Here is an 18,168-nt window from a genome sequence, read left to right as displayed (position 1 = left end):
CAATGTGAATGTGAACAACTGTTGGATAATTGACATACAATTAAGCTGTCCCTGATCACATCCCTTTCATACAGAGCAACTATTTAAATATGCTGAAAGAAATACAATTTTTTTTGAAAAATTCTTTGTATTTTTGTATGAAATTCCAATGTTTTATTCTTCCTGGAAAACCATATATGACTAGTACTGCAACCGATTGCAACAAACGCCATCGTTACATCCATGCATCAATCTGGAACTACGGCTCTGCACAGAGATAGAGAACCATCCAATCAAATTCCTCCCAACGTTATGTCCCGCCCTCCTATCCTGTTTCACCATGAAATGCATCTCAATATGATACGATACGAACTTCCTTTGATTCTGCTGCTATGAAAACCAAGAAAGCACCAACAATGGCTTTTATTGGCAAAAAGTTTCAGAGCAACAGAGAATCAGAGAGCGTACGCGTAACCATGGTGACTGGCTCTCACTCCTGCATGTGTGTGTAAGAGGAGAGGTAGAGACGCTGAGATCACTCTGATCAGCATGGGAATTAATTATAACATCATATATGTATATTTTTACTTTGGTGGTCTGTTATTTTTTGTTACCTTGTGACAAAATTAAGGATTTATTGTGGCCAAATGTCCATTATGTAATAAATATATATATATATATATATATATATATATTTAAATAAAATCTAATAATATAAATTGAATATAAACCTTTTTCAAAGTGAACGTAAACATTTAAATGGGCTCCTTACTGTTGCAATGTTTGTAGCTTACAGGAAGTGAATTTAGACCAAAGCTGTTGCCCCTAGCAACAGGGTGGCAATAAAAGGGTCTGTGAGAGGAGGGGATGTTTGTCGAGCAGCGTTTCCCTTGAAAGCAGACAGAGAGTCGGTTGGCGGAGCCTCTTGCTCTCAGCAGAAGCTTTCAATGCAATCAATATTTGATAAAGCCGGAGTGAGGGACGTGAAAAGGTGTGACACACGTGCAGCCAGTTGCTCTGCCAGGTGTCAGAGCGGCGTTGCCTGGTTGCTACAGCGGTTCGCCTCAGAGCTGAGAGGAGAGTCACACGGGTGCTACAGGTCAGAGAGACCTTCTCACGAACACAGATTTACGGATTTCTATGCAGATTCTGCTTAAAGGGGTTTTTATTGGAAGTAATCTGAGCGTTGCTTTTCATTTAAATAGAGCACAATCCATCTTTCTGAGTCTACAGTTCACTCGTCCAGGAGAGTTGGCAGGTTGGATGAGGAAACTTTATTATTTATATTTGCTAAAATACATTTTTTTCTACGCTAATCCTATAATATATTGTCGGTTAGCGGTTCATTATTAACATCCTGAGATCAGACTCTGATGACTGTCTCCAGATGTCCGCTGGGAGCTTGAATCCATTACCTGTGAGAGGCTGATGTGTGGCCATCATCATCAAAACATCACCTTCATGCACCTGGAACACCAACCATAGTTTCTTAGTGAAACTGCCTCCAATAATTCATCTGGCTCTTGAAATCATATTTTCCAAGCCAGCTGGATATTTGGAAGATAATTGATCAATAGTTGAGGCGGTTCTGGCTTTAGATGATATGAAGGAAATAGATGTTAATCATCATTCACAGCTGAAGGAAGCCATCGTTTACAGAGTTGTCTTTAAATAGTATCTGGCTGTCTACTTCTCTTGTGCTGCAGTTTCCTTCCATCTCCGGGGAGTTTGGAGTGAAAAAAGTTTGGAGGAAAAAAAATATCGATATACTCTATAAGGCCGTTTGGGAGATACTGTAATTTTCTGCCATAATGATGTCTTTTCTGTATGTGAAGCGTCGAGCACTTCTAAAACTGTATATATATATATATATATATTCTACATACCAAGCTTTTTCTATACATTTTGCCAATGCAAAAACATCATAAACAACCAGCTCTGTGCTGGTTCTCCCCTTCATATTTCCAAAATATGTCAGGATTTTTAAACAGGATTGATTCAAAATGAGATTTATATGTATATGTTTGCAGCCTAACTGGTGGCATTTTCACATTTACTGCAATAGCTCTGTTATGCTCATGCCACCGTGTAATCAAGTGGCAAGCATGAGCTACAAAAATACAGATTAACCCTGATACATGGTGAGGTGGTGATCAATACACACAATATGTGCTTGACCTACTAAGATTCTCATTAGGGAAATGAGGATTAAGCGAGTAGGGATGTATGGATTTCAGATTCCTGGTTAATACCATTTGAAATATTTCACAGAAAAGAGTTTAGTTATGTTGATGGTTTTCTTGCCTTTACTGTTTTGGGTCCAGAATGCCGGAGCAGAAGTTAAAACAAGAGATTATCTTTTTGTGTGACAATATTACATGTTGTCATATTCTGAAAAGTAAATGTCTGGACACGTGCGGGGTTGAAGCAGGACTCATGCAGGAGGGCTGGTTGTGATGATTACCAGATGAGGACTCTGCTCCACAGATTCCACCGCGTCGTGTTTTGTTGGAGTGAAAAGGACTGTTGAGCATAATCAGGACTCCTCCAGCCTCAGCCAAAGCAAAGTTCATTGCTTAGACAGACAGTGGGATATTGTGCGATAATTGAGCCTGTCGAGGCTTGTGTGGCATATCGCTCTAATTGTTTATCTTTTTTCTTTTTTTTCCCTCCGTTGCCCGTCTCACTTCTATAACAAGACAACAGCAACAACAAACCAACAAGGAGGGTGAATTGGAATATGATGTTCCTAATTAAAAGCAAATTTATTCCCTGCTCGCATACGGTTCCATCTTATGTAACCACCGCTATCGAGCAATTAAAAGATAACCTTGCATTGGGAGGTCAATATTTCCCCATGTATTCTCAAATAAAGGGCACGCAAATAAACACAAATCATAAAAAGTGCAAGCCACGGCCACAGCGCGCCATGTTTAATTCATGGAGCTGTAGCCTAAAGTAAATTTGTCCCCTAGTTCCAGGGGATGCTTTCTGTAAACACACGACCTAAGTACATATAGCATCTTTGACATCCTGCTACAAATTATTCTAATGGGTATGTTAATGATGTGAACTGGAAGTATCCACGGTGTCCTATAGAAACCTCACATACGTTTTTAAAATTTAATATCGATGCTCAACCCCAGTGCCGACAAAAATACATATTTTCTGGAGGGAAATGTATGTTTTTAGCTCCAAACAAACACTGTAAACCATTAAAAACTGAATTTCAAATGAATAAAATGGCTTTATAATAAGCTAATATCTTAATTTGGACCAGTCAGACGTTTCAAGTGTTACAGAATACAAACAATATATATATATATATATACTTTGTGTTTGGTACCAGGATGTGCTGCATCCTCTGTAGCTTCAGAAAGAGACGCCAATTTTGAGACCTTTGGATGTTTCGTTCTTCTAATTACGTATTTTTTGCATACATTTCTACTAGAACATGCAACTTTCTTGACGTTTGAAATCAGATTTTAATTTGACAAATATGTGGAAGTGATGAAAAATTATTTGTCTCTTAACCGTTGACCGCCATTCATATTTTTCCAAAATGAGGTCCCATGGTGGTCCACTGTAAGGGGCGTGGCTTAGCCTCTCTCTCTCTGTCTCCATTGGCTGGATTCCAAATCTGCTGGCGCTCCATCTTGGTTTTCCTCCACACTAACATACATGTGTCCAGCTGAAGTGCCGAGGGAGGAGTTAATGCTCCTGTGGCTGTTTGCTAACGGCCAAAAACAGCAGAAGAAGACCAACTTTTGCACTTTAGCAGTTTAGTTGCAACAATTAGGCAGAGCAATAACCGCCAGCCGACTAACGACTGTCCAGAGGGTAACACAAACATATGGATGAATCACATTTATGAACTCCAGACAAAAGGCTCCCAAGACACAACGTCATTGAACAGTCAGAGATCAGAGCAACGCTATAAAAGCCACGTGAAGTCCTGTGTTTTGGATTCATCCTTCTGGAATCAACCTTTCCTTCCTTCTATCCTGCAAGAAAATGTCCCCATGAATATGATGAGTATCCACTGAATATGTACAGGAAGAATCATCATGTGAGCGTCAGGCAGTTTCTTAATTTCTTTCCATAAAAGTGACCACTGAGAGATTTATATACCTGCCACTAAGTGGTTACTACATTAGAAAGATCTTAATGGTGAGCATTCATCAGCTAAAGTCCACTTTGGATGATGATTTGCTTTTACACACTGACACATGAGGTTGCCCAGCTGCTAAGTAGATTACAGTCCATTATTCCTGTTGCAAATGTTCCTGTTTATTCTACGTGTTATAATATGCATGTCTGTGAGGTGTGGGTGATTTTCTCTTGTCAAACTATTCAGTATTTCTATCGTTATTTATTTTCAAACAGAAACGATAAGACGAATAACTTGCTCCAACAAGAGGTTGCATTGAGTTACATTATGATGCATTCAAGCTCTAGTCAGTAAAAATCAGAATTCAGCCCAAAAAAATGATGTTTTCATCATGATTTTAAATGTCATCTTATCTACACACACACACACACCAATACATACATGGACATGTGCCTAAAATCTATTTTTTAATTGTATTTGAACGTTTTACAGTGAAGAACCTCAATGATAAATGTGATAAGTGTGTGTGTGTGTGTGTGTGTGTGTGTGTGTGTGTGTGTTGCCTGCTTAATAAAGGCCGGGTCAGCTATCAGCAGCGGAAGGTGAATACAACTTCTCTTCTAAGGAGGAAAACAATGTTGAGAAAAGGATCTAAAAACTTTTCAATAATGAATCCTAGTAAGCAAAAATAAATGATGTCTTCAGCATCAGCGTGACTGAAACGTTATATTGTTGCCAGGAGTGAAATTGGTTTTCTAACAAATCGGCACAATATAAGTAATAAAACAATAAAAAGAATAGCGTGCCCAACCTTAGATAAATACTTTATATATCAAGATATTACTCTTATTTTATTTGTCCTCTTCTACCTCCGAGGTTGCTGCCACATATTCTACCTGTGTTTAAGTTGTTTTACGCTGCAGTGCAGGTGATTGCCGTGGGCGTTTTGTTGTCAGGGTGTCCGTCTGTCCATCTCGTAATATTAGGATCCCCTGGAGGGAATTTCTACAAATATTGCACAAACTTCTATTTGACTCTAAATGCATAAAATAAAGACTTGAAACTAGAGCTTGAGACCATAAACTCATGTTTACATTGTTTACTGAGATAATAAATCAAGTGAGAATTAAGCTCATTTTTTCATAGACTTCCTTTTCCAACCAGAGGGGTCGCCCCCCGATGGCCAGCAGAGAGAATGCAAGTTTAAGGCACTTAAACGTCACTGATTAAAATGTTGGTGGTTAAAGGTCAAAGATCATGGTCGCTGTGTCCTCGCAACACATTTGTGTCGATAACTCAGGAATTTATATTAAAATTATACGAGGCGAGTAATTCTAGGTTTTTTCCCGGTCACTTTGAAGAAGTTTGACATAACGAGTTGAAATTCTCAAGGTGAGCAGCTCTGATGTTGGGATGCTTGTCACAGTGAGAGAGGGAGGGAGAGAGAGGGAGAGGGGGAACAGACCCATATTTCATGGTGAACTGTGTCCACGTCGTTAATAAAGCAGGAAAATGCAGGATTGTGATCGAGCAGTCGGAGAGCTTTGTGTGGTTGTTTCGCGGCGGCCTGCTGTTGGCTGCGCATGATTTAATCAAGGTAACCACAATGGATCATTTTGCGTAATGGCGCATCACTTTTCAAATTAGAGGATGCAGATGGAACACACACACGTGTCTTGCTGCCCTTGGAGAGCAGGTGAGGGCTCTCACCGTTCAGAAACAGAGAAAATCATCACGTCGTTTTGTCAGGTTACGTTAAAGCATCTATTATTTCTATTTCTTATGACATTTTTTAGATAGAAAAGAAGTTAGACGATTCTTTTAAAGATTGTGTGTTAAATTTGAACATGGGAGAAGATGAAATAGCATCTGTAATTCACATTGTATAAGTGCAACAGGCCATGCTGTTTACTCCAGAGGGGGGTAACTCTGATCTACTGCCAGCCCTGCTGCCTTTCATTAAACCAGGAGATTGGTGTTCTTGCTGATGGAAAGTGGAGAAAAATGGCTGAATAGATGACATGAAACCATCAGAAAAGACATGTGACGACACATATTGTGGATTCAACACCGGAGGTGGAAACAGCTGTTTGCTGACTGATTATAAAATCCAATTACGTTACAGTAACCTTTGCTTATCACTCAACTAAGTTGCGTTCCATTTTAATGTAAATTACATAAAAAATGTATAGTATTGACTCGGTTGTACAGGTGTCTCCGATTAAGTATCTTATAGTTACTTCAGACGATCTAAATGAGTCATTGAGTTGGAGGCTTTGCTCCAACTTTTTCGCTGCTTGATCCAAAAAGGAAAACTCCCGCGGTTCTCGTTGTCCGTGACTAATCCAGCGTTACCGACGGTGTAGGTAGACCCGCCGCAGTTTCATACTGAGCCATATATATTTTTAACACTTCTCGACGGGTCCGGTCAGTGTCTGCCCGGGGACTGGACTCGGCGGCTCAGAGTCTGTGTGGGAGGATGCTCTCCCCGGTCCTGGCTGGCCCTCGCCACCATGTGAAGATGGCTCTCAGTCGGCCTGGAATGGAAGAAGGATGAGGCTCCCGACGCAACCATGTCAACCGAGGCGGACTGCCCTCAGTGTGTGGTCTGCTGCGATGTGTGCAACCCACACAGCCCGCCTTAAAACGGGAAACCTGTCTACTTGGACATGCTCTGTGGATGTGGCTTCTTTGTCCTGTTTATGGTCTGTTTGACTCTAAATGGAGCGTAAGTTACTAAATGAACATCATGCTGGATTGAAGAAGACTTGAAACTAGAGATTGAGACCATAAACTCATGTTTACGATGTTTAATGAGATAATAAATCAAATAAGAAGTATCAGACTTCTTTTTCTCGCCCCCTGATGGTCAGTAGATAGAATACAAGTCCAAGGCACTTCAGCTTTGGCTTCACTTTTCAGAACAGGAAGCTGCCTGCATTTAACTAAGAGTGAATATTCCTGTATTTTTACATATTGCATTATATATCAGAATACAAAAAAAAAATGTCCAATATTTTGCAGCCTTTTTAAAGAGGGTTTAATTATTCAGCAGCACTCATTAGTTGTTGCACACTCAGTCATTTTATTCTGTAGCATCGCAGCAAAACCAGGCACGGTCCTCCGATGTTTTAGTCACGTTTCCACCTCATCTGCTCAGATCTCATATTTATTGCACCTTGTTCACATTCCAAGGTCAGAAAAACACCAAGACGTAATGCTGCTCGCTCTCGTCCTCCCTCTCCAGTCCCCCCATCCCTCTCTCTCTCTGATGGACTCTTTTCCACTCCATCATTGGCATGTCTTCATTTGCATGTCTCCCTCTCCTCCATCTCTGTCTGCCTCGTTTTTCCCTCAACTTTTTCTCCCTCTTACTATTTACCTCCATAATTATTTCTTTCCCTATTCCCTCTTTCTTTGCCTCTGACTCATTCTTTAGCTTCACCCCTCAGCATTTCTCTATCTGCCACTCTTTCTCCCCTCCCTCCCTCTCTCCCGGTTGTTATCCACCAGTCTCCCCTGACGCAGCAAAATTAATTAGAACTCATCCCATTAAGTCAGGAGTGGCCTATGTGGGAACGAGCTGAAGTGTGTGTAAAAGTGTGTGTGTGTGTGTGTGTGTGTGTGTGAGGACACAATGTACCGACCTGAGTTCGGCTCCACGACCCTCAGGCGCCGATAGCCCGACGGGACGGACGGCGGTGGGGATGGAGACACATTTGTAATATGATGAGAAGACGAGGAGGGAAAAGTGATAGGAGGGAAGAAGTGAACAGGAAAGCCAAAGAAAAAGACATCCCAGTGTTTTATTGACACTGACTGACAGGTGTCTTCTGGGTAGTGAAGTAAAAAAAAAACACAGCAGTGAAACAACGAGACGGAAAATTGAACTTGTTATGGCTTTTGTTCGGGACCGAAAAGACAAGAGAGGAAAAAAGAAACGGATGGAAAAGAGGAAGTGAAGAAGACAATCAGGCAATTAGAGAAAATAAGAGAGAAACGGCGAGAGAGGGGAAAGCAGGGAAGAAGTGAAGTCATATAGAGATTTGGATGAACATTTGGTGAGGGCAGCTGTTAGGGACCTCGTTCATGTGTTTTAAGATGCACTGAAGTACACACTAACTTCCTGTCACGTCTTAAAAAACGGTGAATCTTTCATGGTGTCCTCATCCTGCACTTAGTAGGTGTGAGCATAAAATCAAAGCAATAAAACCATCACAAATTATTAAGTAATCACCACTCCAATGCCCCTCCTACTAATCAGACTGCTTTTATGCATCCGCCACGGTCGTCGGATGTGTTTTCAGGTCGTCTGTACGTCCGTCTGTGACTCACAAAACAGTTTCGCCATAAGTCAAGTATTCATGTGCTTATTATGACAACTTCACAAAAATGTCATTGCATCCTTAAGGCCTAAAACATTCTTGAGGCAGTTTTGCATTTTGCATTCTGGATGTGAAGAAGAAACTTGGAGATGTAAAACCCTTTTCCATCTTAGAGCAACACATTCTGTCAGTGGGAACATGAAGCACAGCCGCTATAAGCCGAGTTACCCAGAGATAAAGATGTTCACGAGGCATGTTTTAGTCTTAAAGGAGACCATCATACAGGATCTGACCTCTGATAAGGTTAGATGACAAACAGGCTGATAACGATCACAATTATGGAGCATTCTGTTGAAGACAATGGAGAAGAAAAGGAAAGGACACTTTAATTAAATTAAAGATGCTTTCCCCTGAAAATGCCACATTATAAACAACAGGCGGAGAGCTAGTTAACGTTCGGAGGTTGCAAGTCATTGTGATGCCTTCAAGCTCTATCCAGTAAATTATGACGAAAAAAAAATATTTTAAGGGACATGTGTTCACAGCAATAAAATAGATTTTAGAGAGGGAATTATGACCTGTTTAGCTTCCTAACCAAAGCCAAACACTACACATTAATACACAAATAAAACTAATGCCAAGAGTATGAATTTGTCGATATGCAAGTTCAGGATTCAGTCAGGAAGGAAATAATGGAATCAGAACATCTTTGACCTACCCTTTCTATTTTTCATTTCTAATTTGTTTGCCCAAAAAAAAAAAAGAAAGAAAAATGAAAATAATAACAAAGGGGACAGAGAGAAATGGAGATATGACCATCGGGCTGCATAATGAGAACAACACATCGTCGTCAGCTCACCTCACATCACTTCTCTCCTCTCAGCCACCTGAGGACACACACACACACACACACACACACACACACGTGAAACGCCATCTGCTCTGCTGCCCGGTGTTAACGCTCCGCACGCACACATCCAGCTAGTGCATGCCTCTCCGTGCACCCTCACCCAGCTCGTTGACAGTTGGTGTTTGTTTATTAGGGATGGGAAAGGTGGATAACACCCCCCATCACCCCCTCCATCCTTTATCAACCGCTGCCAAAATCAGCAGGGCCCCGCGTTTTGTAAATCACTTTAAACGGATGCTGAAATTTAAATATTGAACATGAGAGTTTTAATCACCTTTCCCTCCCCCAGTGTGTGTGTGTGTGTGTGTGTGTGTGTGTGTGTGTGTTTGTAGGTTCGTAGCCCGACTTCAAGGACACAGAGTCAGTTGATGCTGTCGACAGTCTGAGAGAGAGAGGCAGACAGCGAGAGAGGAGAGGGGGGGGGGAGAGCGGGGTTAATGGCTGATTCATCTCGTCTTTGAAGTGCTCTCCGTTCGGTTCATATAAAGAATCTTCCTCGGATGAAAGTGGAGTTGAGAGGCGTTGGGGGATTTTTTTTTTGATGGAGACATCCATTTGACAAGGGTCATAGTTCCTCCTCCTTTACTTCGATCGGCCGCCCGTCACTCACGCCTTCATTTCCTGTCTGCCTGTTGACCCGCCTCACCTGTCTGCAGGTCACTCTTCCTCCGCTAGACACGTCTTTTATTCATTTCAGTGTGATGACAGACTGGGCACAGTAAAAAAAAAAAAATAAAAATGTCTCCCACACAAACACACTCGTGCCCGTCTGTCTGTCCGTGCTGTTTAACTCTCCGCTGCGGCCGGCCCATTCTGCATCACTAACCGACCTTTGCGTGCCAAATAAAACACATTACACAGCTGCTCCCTGCCGCGCTGGCAGACATCAGCCACACTCAGGTTTTCATTTCTCCTCGGGTACCTCAGGCTCCAGAGTCCACATTTGAGACCCAGAGAAACCGTGGGTTTAGATTTCTCAATCGCTAATAAACCCTCCATGTACACATGCTAATGTAAAGTATGAATTATTCAATTATTAACTCGTCTTTCAGGGAAGAATTGGGTGAAAGCTCATTCTCAACATGAACAATGAGGAACATTTTATACTATCTGCTGAGGAAGGTCATGGAATATGATATAAAGCTATAGAACAGCTACTCAATGGATCTTGTGTTTTGTCACATGTTTAGGTGTTTTGTTCAATGGAATGCAGAAAAAACATAATTTACAAATGTCTTTTATAGCGCCAAACAAATGTTATGCATTAATATATTTGGGTAATTGTGACACATAATGTAATCATTGCACCTGGCCAAATGTGATTACTGATGCATTTAAATAGGAATTAACAGAGGATTGTGTCTGAAAACAAAAATATTTATATATATTTATGGGCAACAGTGTGTAAAGGTTGTTTCAAAGTAAAGGTGCACATGAAAACTGTGTTTGCAAACAGGAAGCGACAATTCCTGCCTTTAAAATTGTCGAAATAAGTGATTTGCACAGTGTGTCTTTTGCCTCATTGTGATTTATTAAGCTACCATTATGTGAATGTGAAGTCAAATTAATCCAGTCAGTTTGGTTGCTCAACTTGCATTTATTTTCTGGAGTCGTGAGAAGGGAAGCAGGTGTGGTTCGGTTGGCATTAATACACAGCGTGTGTGTAAGAACGCCGTTAACCGGCAGACAAACACACACACACACAGCAGCTGTTCCTCCAGCGCTGGCATTTAATTGGGCGATAATGTGTGTCAGGTAAACTGGAAGTGTTTTGACTCACATTAATGCCGTCGCTGCTGTTTGTGAGTGGATTGTGTGTCATTTCTGAACAATAGAGGGGGGAAAAAGACAAAGGTGTACAGTGGGAGGGGCTGAGAGAGCAGGACAGGAAGTGTGAGGGGTGTAAGAATGAAGGAAGCATCACACTCAACAAACAGAGGTGGAAGTGGAGGGAGAAAAAACAGGCGAGAGGTCGAGATAGTGAGCTCCCACTGCAGGTAAACACAGACGTGGAAGGAGCGATAGTAAACCTCCAGCAGGACTAAAGCGTTATAATGAGAGACAGTTGGGAAGGCGTTGAGGGATGGAGAGAATAAGAAAAGATAGCGTCTCTCTCTCTCTCTCTTTCCGTCTGTCTGGCTGGGATGCTAACTATGTTGGCTCCTGGAGGACCCAAACACAACTATCTCCGAGTAAACATAATTAATGATGGAGGAGAGAGGTGGAGGAACGAGAGACGGGTGGAGCAGCTGAGACGAGACAAGCCGGCCTCTTTCCCCGACTTTTTCTTTTTCTCTGTTTTCCTTTTTGTCTTGCTGTCTCAGCGTCACTTACAGTTTTATTCCCCTCCTCCACCGGTGGGTGGTGGGTGGTGGTGGTGGTGGTGGGTGGAGTATGTAGAAGGAGGAGTGGGTCGGCAGCTCCGCGGCGCTGACAGCTCCTGATAGAGCTGTTCTAATGGGTGCAGATGATGATTGACGGCCACACGGCGAGCTGACAGCACATAAAGGTCACATTAGCTCCCACTGCGATAAATAGAGGGAAAGATGGGAAGAGGCAGAGAGAGAGCGTGAAGAGAAAGCAGGTGAATATGAGAGAGAGAGAGAAGTTGAGACCAGCAGCAAAGACAGACAGTCAGGCACACAGATGAAATGTCAAAAAGGCTGAGAAGAAGGGAGGGCGGGGGATAAAAATAGAAAGGCCAAACTGAGGTAGAAAGAAAAAAAATGTTAATCCAATCACAAAAGTCTGCCAGCGGAGGCAGAACAAAAAGACTCAAAACAACAAAAAAAGGAGCTTTTTCTTTGTGTCTTCAGGGAGAATCTGTTGCTCAAATGCACATCGTTTCCATTGAAATCACTTGAAGAGAGCAAATCTGTTTTTTTTTTTCTACTTTTGCGGGTTTGACAACTTTACTGCTAATTTCTTCTCTGTTCTGAGTGCATTCAGGCGGCAACTTCCTGGTCTGCAGACAATGTGGAAGTGCCTCAAACTTGCATTCTGTCTAATGGCCAGCAGGGGGAGACTCCTCTGGTTACAGGAAGTCTGATTCTGTAGAAGTGTATGATAATTATTACCTCAGCTAACATGAGTTTATGGGCTCAATCTCTAGTTTCTGCATCCACTTCTAATATAAAATTCTGTCCACCCATGTTTATGTAAACTCGATATTGGCACTTCTCTGTCATCATCTTGCTTCGTAAGCAATACGGTCTCACGTGAGCCAAACCTGTCCAACATCAGTAAGATCTGGACAAGCAAGCTATTTGAGAGTTTTCACCTGCATAACCCATGAAGCCTTTTAATCCAAATTTAACTCTGAATCATTATTTTGTTTGACCTACAAACTTCAGCCAAAAAAAGGAATTAAACCAATTGGGGGTTCAGTTCTTATTAGAAAGTGTAAATAAGTCTCTGTAGTGTAACTGAGAACACCTGGTTGGCCATGCAAAGCCTTTATGTTAGCAATTTTTTGTGTGTGTTTTTTTTCCTCTAATCGGCTGTGTTGACACAGAAGTAAATGGTTTTGTAATGGAAACCGTGCGAGGCGAGGTATTTGTTGAGGCTATTCCCCTCAGAGGTGTTAATTAATTCAACACTGTAGTAAATCAGAAAGCACTAACATTGTGTTATTAATCAAACATCCCTGGTGGTAACATCTACTTTGTCACGTCTGGTCCGCTTGTCCCTGTGAGATAATATTTTTCTCTTATCTTCCTCCTTTGTCACATAAATTAAAAAAGTTTTCCGTGTTTGTGACAAAAGAACACACGTTGCTTTGAAAACTACCAATTAAAGTGGGTTTTTTTTGGACCTCTAAAGCTAATTAGTGACTTGGCAGTAAGTTTCCCTGCCTTATATTCAGATTTAGTTATTTTAAACACCTTCTTTTCATGCAGTGTTTCTGTTTGTTTTCCAAATCCCTGTTTGTTCTATTGCAAACTTGACCTATCCGAGCACCCATTCTATACCTTCCTCCTCTTCCTATATCCCGTCACCCCTGCTTTACCTTTCTCCTGCATTCATACATATTGTATACTCCAGTTATTCCTGCCACAAACTACACGCGGCCTGACAGCCACCCTGTAACAGGATCCTGACATCGCCTGATGGATATGGAGTTTACCTCTGCCTCCTGCTGCATCTCACCTTCCTCCCCGTTCGCTGTCCTCCCTTGTGTGCTGTGGGAGGACAGAGATGATGGTGTGTGTGTGTTAGTGTGTGTGTGTGTGTGTGTGTGTGTGAGTGTGTGTGTGTGTGTGTGTGTGTGTGTGCATCCCTCCATCTCTCTGCAGGCTGTTTATACTAGTCTGGAGTTTGGCTAGTGTTGCGTCCCAGCAGACACACACAAACATACACAAGAGACAAAACATCTCATTAACGCTACAGGCGTGTGTGTGTGTGTGTGTGTGTGTGTGTGTGTGTGTGTGTGTGTGTGTGTGTGTGTGTGTGTGTGTGTGTGTGTGTGTGTGTGTGTGTGTGTGTGTGTGTGTGTGTGTGTGTGTGTGTGTGTTGAGGGCAGAAGGAGACAGTAAGGGCACTTGCTGTGCTTGTTTGTATGTGAGGAAGATTAGTGTTTGACTGTATTTGTGACGGAGAGAGAGTGTGTGAATGTGTTTTTCACAAAGGCAGTGTGTTTTCGCCTGTATGCATGTAAGTGTGTGTGTGTGTGTGTGTTAAATACTGTCAGTGGCCAGATGGTTGTGAAAGCTGCAGCATCATTTTAGAACAAAGGGAGATGATAAACTTTTTTCTGGGATGTTGTTATGTGTGAGTGTGTGGGTGTGTTAGTGTGTGTGTGTGTGTGTGTGTGTGCGTGTGCGTGTGTGTGTTCCTGCCCTTTTACCGTTCTGAAAACCAAAACTCCTCCAGACTCGTTTTACAGATCATCACATTGAAAAGGGCACACAGTAAATGTGAGAAGGAGAAGTGGTTTATTCCAACGAAGGCCTCATTTGTGTCTGTTTCCACCGTTTTGTATTGGCGTGATGACCGTGTTGTTCTTACAATAGGTCAAAGGTCAAGTAGTGAACAAGCTCGTCTTGCATTTCCCTGATGTTTAAACGGGCATGAAAGGAAGAGAACTGATGCCCAGATTTATTTTTAATCAATTTAATCTTGAAATGTTAACATTGTTCCTGAAAATGTTGAGTATTTTTAAATCATATGTAATTGTTGATCCCAGTTTAATCAATAACCACATTTATTTTAAAATTAATCTCACTACTTAATTACTTTTTATACTCACGATTAATATAATACCATTGCCCAAATTCATATAAAAATTAATCTTATCTAACACATGCAAGAAGAACATATGCCATATTTGTCAGATTCCTGATAAATAGAGATAATAATCGCTGTATGTTGTATCTTTATCTACACTTACAAGCATACACGTTGCATTTCATATTCATAGATTATTCATATTCCAAAGAGGGGGGAGGTCCTTTAAACATGATATCACGCAGCTTATTATTATTCAAAGCTAAGTATTTAAATATGTCTCTTATACATATTTAAAGGCTCAACTGAATGTTTGTGTTCAGGTTGAATAAAACCAGAACTTCAACGAGTTAGAGATGTGTCTTTATGTCAGTGTATGCATAAACGCGATATGAAGTAATGACACCCACTCTCCAGAGCATTTTTCATCTTCACAGCCTAATTTCTCATGATGAATGCTTCCCTATTGTTCCATACGCTACGTACGTTAGCTAATTTATAGAGATAAAATAGCCTGATCTTGCAAGAGCACAGATAACGAAGTAACAAGGAGGAAGGTTGAATGAAAGAGAGAGAAGGAAAAAAAAGCTGTGGTTTGAATCCGGTGCTTGTGTGTGTACATATGTATGGATCCGGGCTCATAAGCCGCTGGACATGCAGCCGCATAGTGAAATCGCTCCTGGGGGACTTAATGTAAAGGCAGGCAGCGGTGCAGACGCGGTGTGAAGGGTGGCATGGAGCTCAGCGGTGGAAGCATTATCATAAATAGTGTTGAAAGCGAGCAGCGAGAGACTCTGCCAGAGATCCTAAATCTTCCCACTGTTTGTTTGTGTGGAGATAAACTGTGATGCATAAGCTTTTACTCCACTTCCTCTTGAGGTTTCCGCGCGCCCTCGGTCTGCCATTTTTGAGTTTCAGGCTATAAAAAGTGGCATTTTTATGGGAGTGAAGACTTTTTATGTGGTCCTCATCTCTTCTGAAACTGCTTCTCCGGTTGGAGTCGAATTAACATTAGTGTGGAATTAGGATAAATATTAACATCGGGGAGGTTATGTCCTCATAAGGGTAGAAATACATGGGTGTGCTTCTGTTTATTTCTGCATTTTAGGCGTGAATGCTTGTTTGTGTTGAATGAATCATTATTTAATACATACATTTCATGCATAATCAAGCTTTTTTCTATTGATGGACACTTCAAGACTTATTATGTGTCGGATAAATGCGTATTTGATCTGTGACTGTGGGTGTGATTCCTAGTCGAACCCACTCGCCTTAGTGTTTCTGCAGTTTTCCTCCTCGTACGTGATGATGCAATTATTTAGAATTAACACTGCGTTGGAGTCGCCTGAGTTATTGCCTTAAAGGGAATATTCATGAGGCGGAAAAAGTCTTTATCCCTCATTTGATTTAAGTACTGCCAGCCGCAACAGAAACTACACAGCCAAAAGCTCGTTAAAAATGCTGAGTCATTTCTGGTCGGGGTGGAAAAGCTGAGTCGGCAGAATGCTGCGTCGCTGCAGCTTCGTGCACATGCAGTTGACTCACCTTTACGACCTTTTTTCCTCGTCTCTTACTGGATGTGAACGACATCGTTTGTCCTGATGGTTTATCTGAAATATAATTGAGATGGATCGGTAGGTCGGCTTTTAATGCGTCCATCTCCGTCAACGCAACACAGAAAGTACTTCAAACTTCTTCTACTTTTGTTTTAACGGCACTCACCCTGAAGTTGTAATAGTGCCATAAAGTCCCACTGCTGGTGATTTGATATTAAAAATGCATGCAGTTCCAAACACAAACAGCAGGATGGGAGGACTTCTATGGTGTTTTTGTGGGAAATAAGTGAGATGAACTTCGTATTAGAGAGACTATTTTAAGATACTAGCAGCGTAATAGTGCTGATACATCGTCATCCACCAAAGTCATTCTTGACATGGTTTTGTGAACCAATCGATATGTAAAACTGACTTTCTTTTTGGAGAATCACACAAAAGCTCCAAAAAAGCATAAAGAACAACTAATCGATAAAGGAAAGTCTACTTATTCCACTCAGAGCAGAAGTTCAGGTTCGTTGAGTGATAGCCTGAGAGGAGGCAGCACTATTATGTAATCAGTGGAATGATCAGATACATATTCTAAAATATGCTAATTTTCTTTCTTGCCACACTCTAGTTGGGAAGATCACTACCACTTCTTCGTTGGTATGTTTTACACAGAGCTAGAGCCTGCAGATGGTTAGCGTAGATTAGCACAATGACAGGAAACAAGGGTGAACGGCTAGCCTGGCTCTGTAAGGCAACACAATTCAATTACCTGCATCTCTAATTACATTATTTTGTGCTAATAAGCAAGTTTTAAAGGACCGGTAATTCGATTTTTTTAAACCTTTGGACAGAGCAAGGCTAGCTGTTTACCCCCCACCCCCTGTTTCAATGCTAAGCTCATATTCTGCTGACCCTAGCTTATATTATTATTATATTATCTCTCAAGTGTCAAACCCATATCTTTAGAAAATCTTCCAACAAGAGGTTAAAGAGTTAAACTGATATATATTTCTTTTTTTTTTACAGTTGTCAACTTAATGAATCGCCATGTTTCCCTCTTGGGGTAATTTTGTTTAATGAATTGCACCATCAGCATAATGAAGAATTTGATAGAAGCAATTGAAACCTGCCCACTTGTACAGCTGCGTCTGAAAACCTGCTACTCTAAACTCACTCTGATTGGTTGCATTGGTTTAGTTAATTGGAAGCACTGAGGGGCTTTTATTCATTGTTTTTCTGGTCCTTTTTAAATATTGCTATGGGGCCTGCTCTATAAATGAACTAGTAGTATGAATGGTATTTCCAAACTTTTGTGAAATTGCATGACAGAGATGGAATTGGTCAAATTGGCGCCGTGTGATGTTTATATAATGAACGTGGGTCAGTGGAGTGTCATCATCGCAAAAAACAAACGCAGCAGAAAGATGTGCGGAGTGAAGAAAGCCGGGTTACCGGGCGGCAGCTTTGATAGGTGTCAAAGAGTCAACTGTGAGGCATCGCCTCTGTCAACTGCTATTGATTGGCCTCAAGGAGAGAGAGAAAGAGAGGGAAGGATGAGGAGAGAAGAGATACAAGATGAAGAGGAGACTCGAGAGGAAGGGCTGCACCTGAGGTGAGGCAGTGGATAAGGCAACATAAGGGGGGTAAAACAAAAAAAAAAGTCAAACTGAAAGAGCATCTGACGAAGAGGGGCCAGGAAGGAGAGATGAAAGGACGGGGAGGGAGAGGACGGGTGGATTTGGCAGCCGAACAAGAGGTGAAATGAAGTTCACTCGAGACGGAAAGGAGTCTCTCATACTTCCGTAATTATGTGTCTCACTTTCCTGTTTTCACTCCCGTAGAGAACCGTCTCTCTCTCCATCTCGATCCTCGCCGCCCACATGCTCCCATTCCACTTTAACCCTTTTTTGTTGTCGCCTTTTCTCAGCTTGCCTTTCATCTTTCCTTCTGTCTCTCTCTCTCACACACACACACACACACCTTTAAATGTGCCCTAATCTCCTGGACATGCGAGAGCATTCGATGAGCTCACAAACTGAATGTCAGCCAAAACAAACGCACCCCTCGGACGTC

The sequence above is a fragment of the Eutrigla gurnardus genome, assembly GCF_963514095.1.
Source record: "Eutrigla gurnardus genome assembly, chromosome: 17".
Lineage (NCBI taxonomy): Eukaryota > Metazoa > Chordata > Actinopteri > Perciformes > Triglidae > Eutrigla > Eutrigla gurnardus.
Note: the sequence above shows the minus strand (reverse complement) of the source record.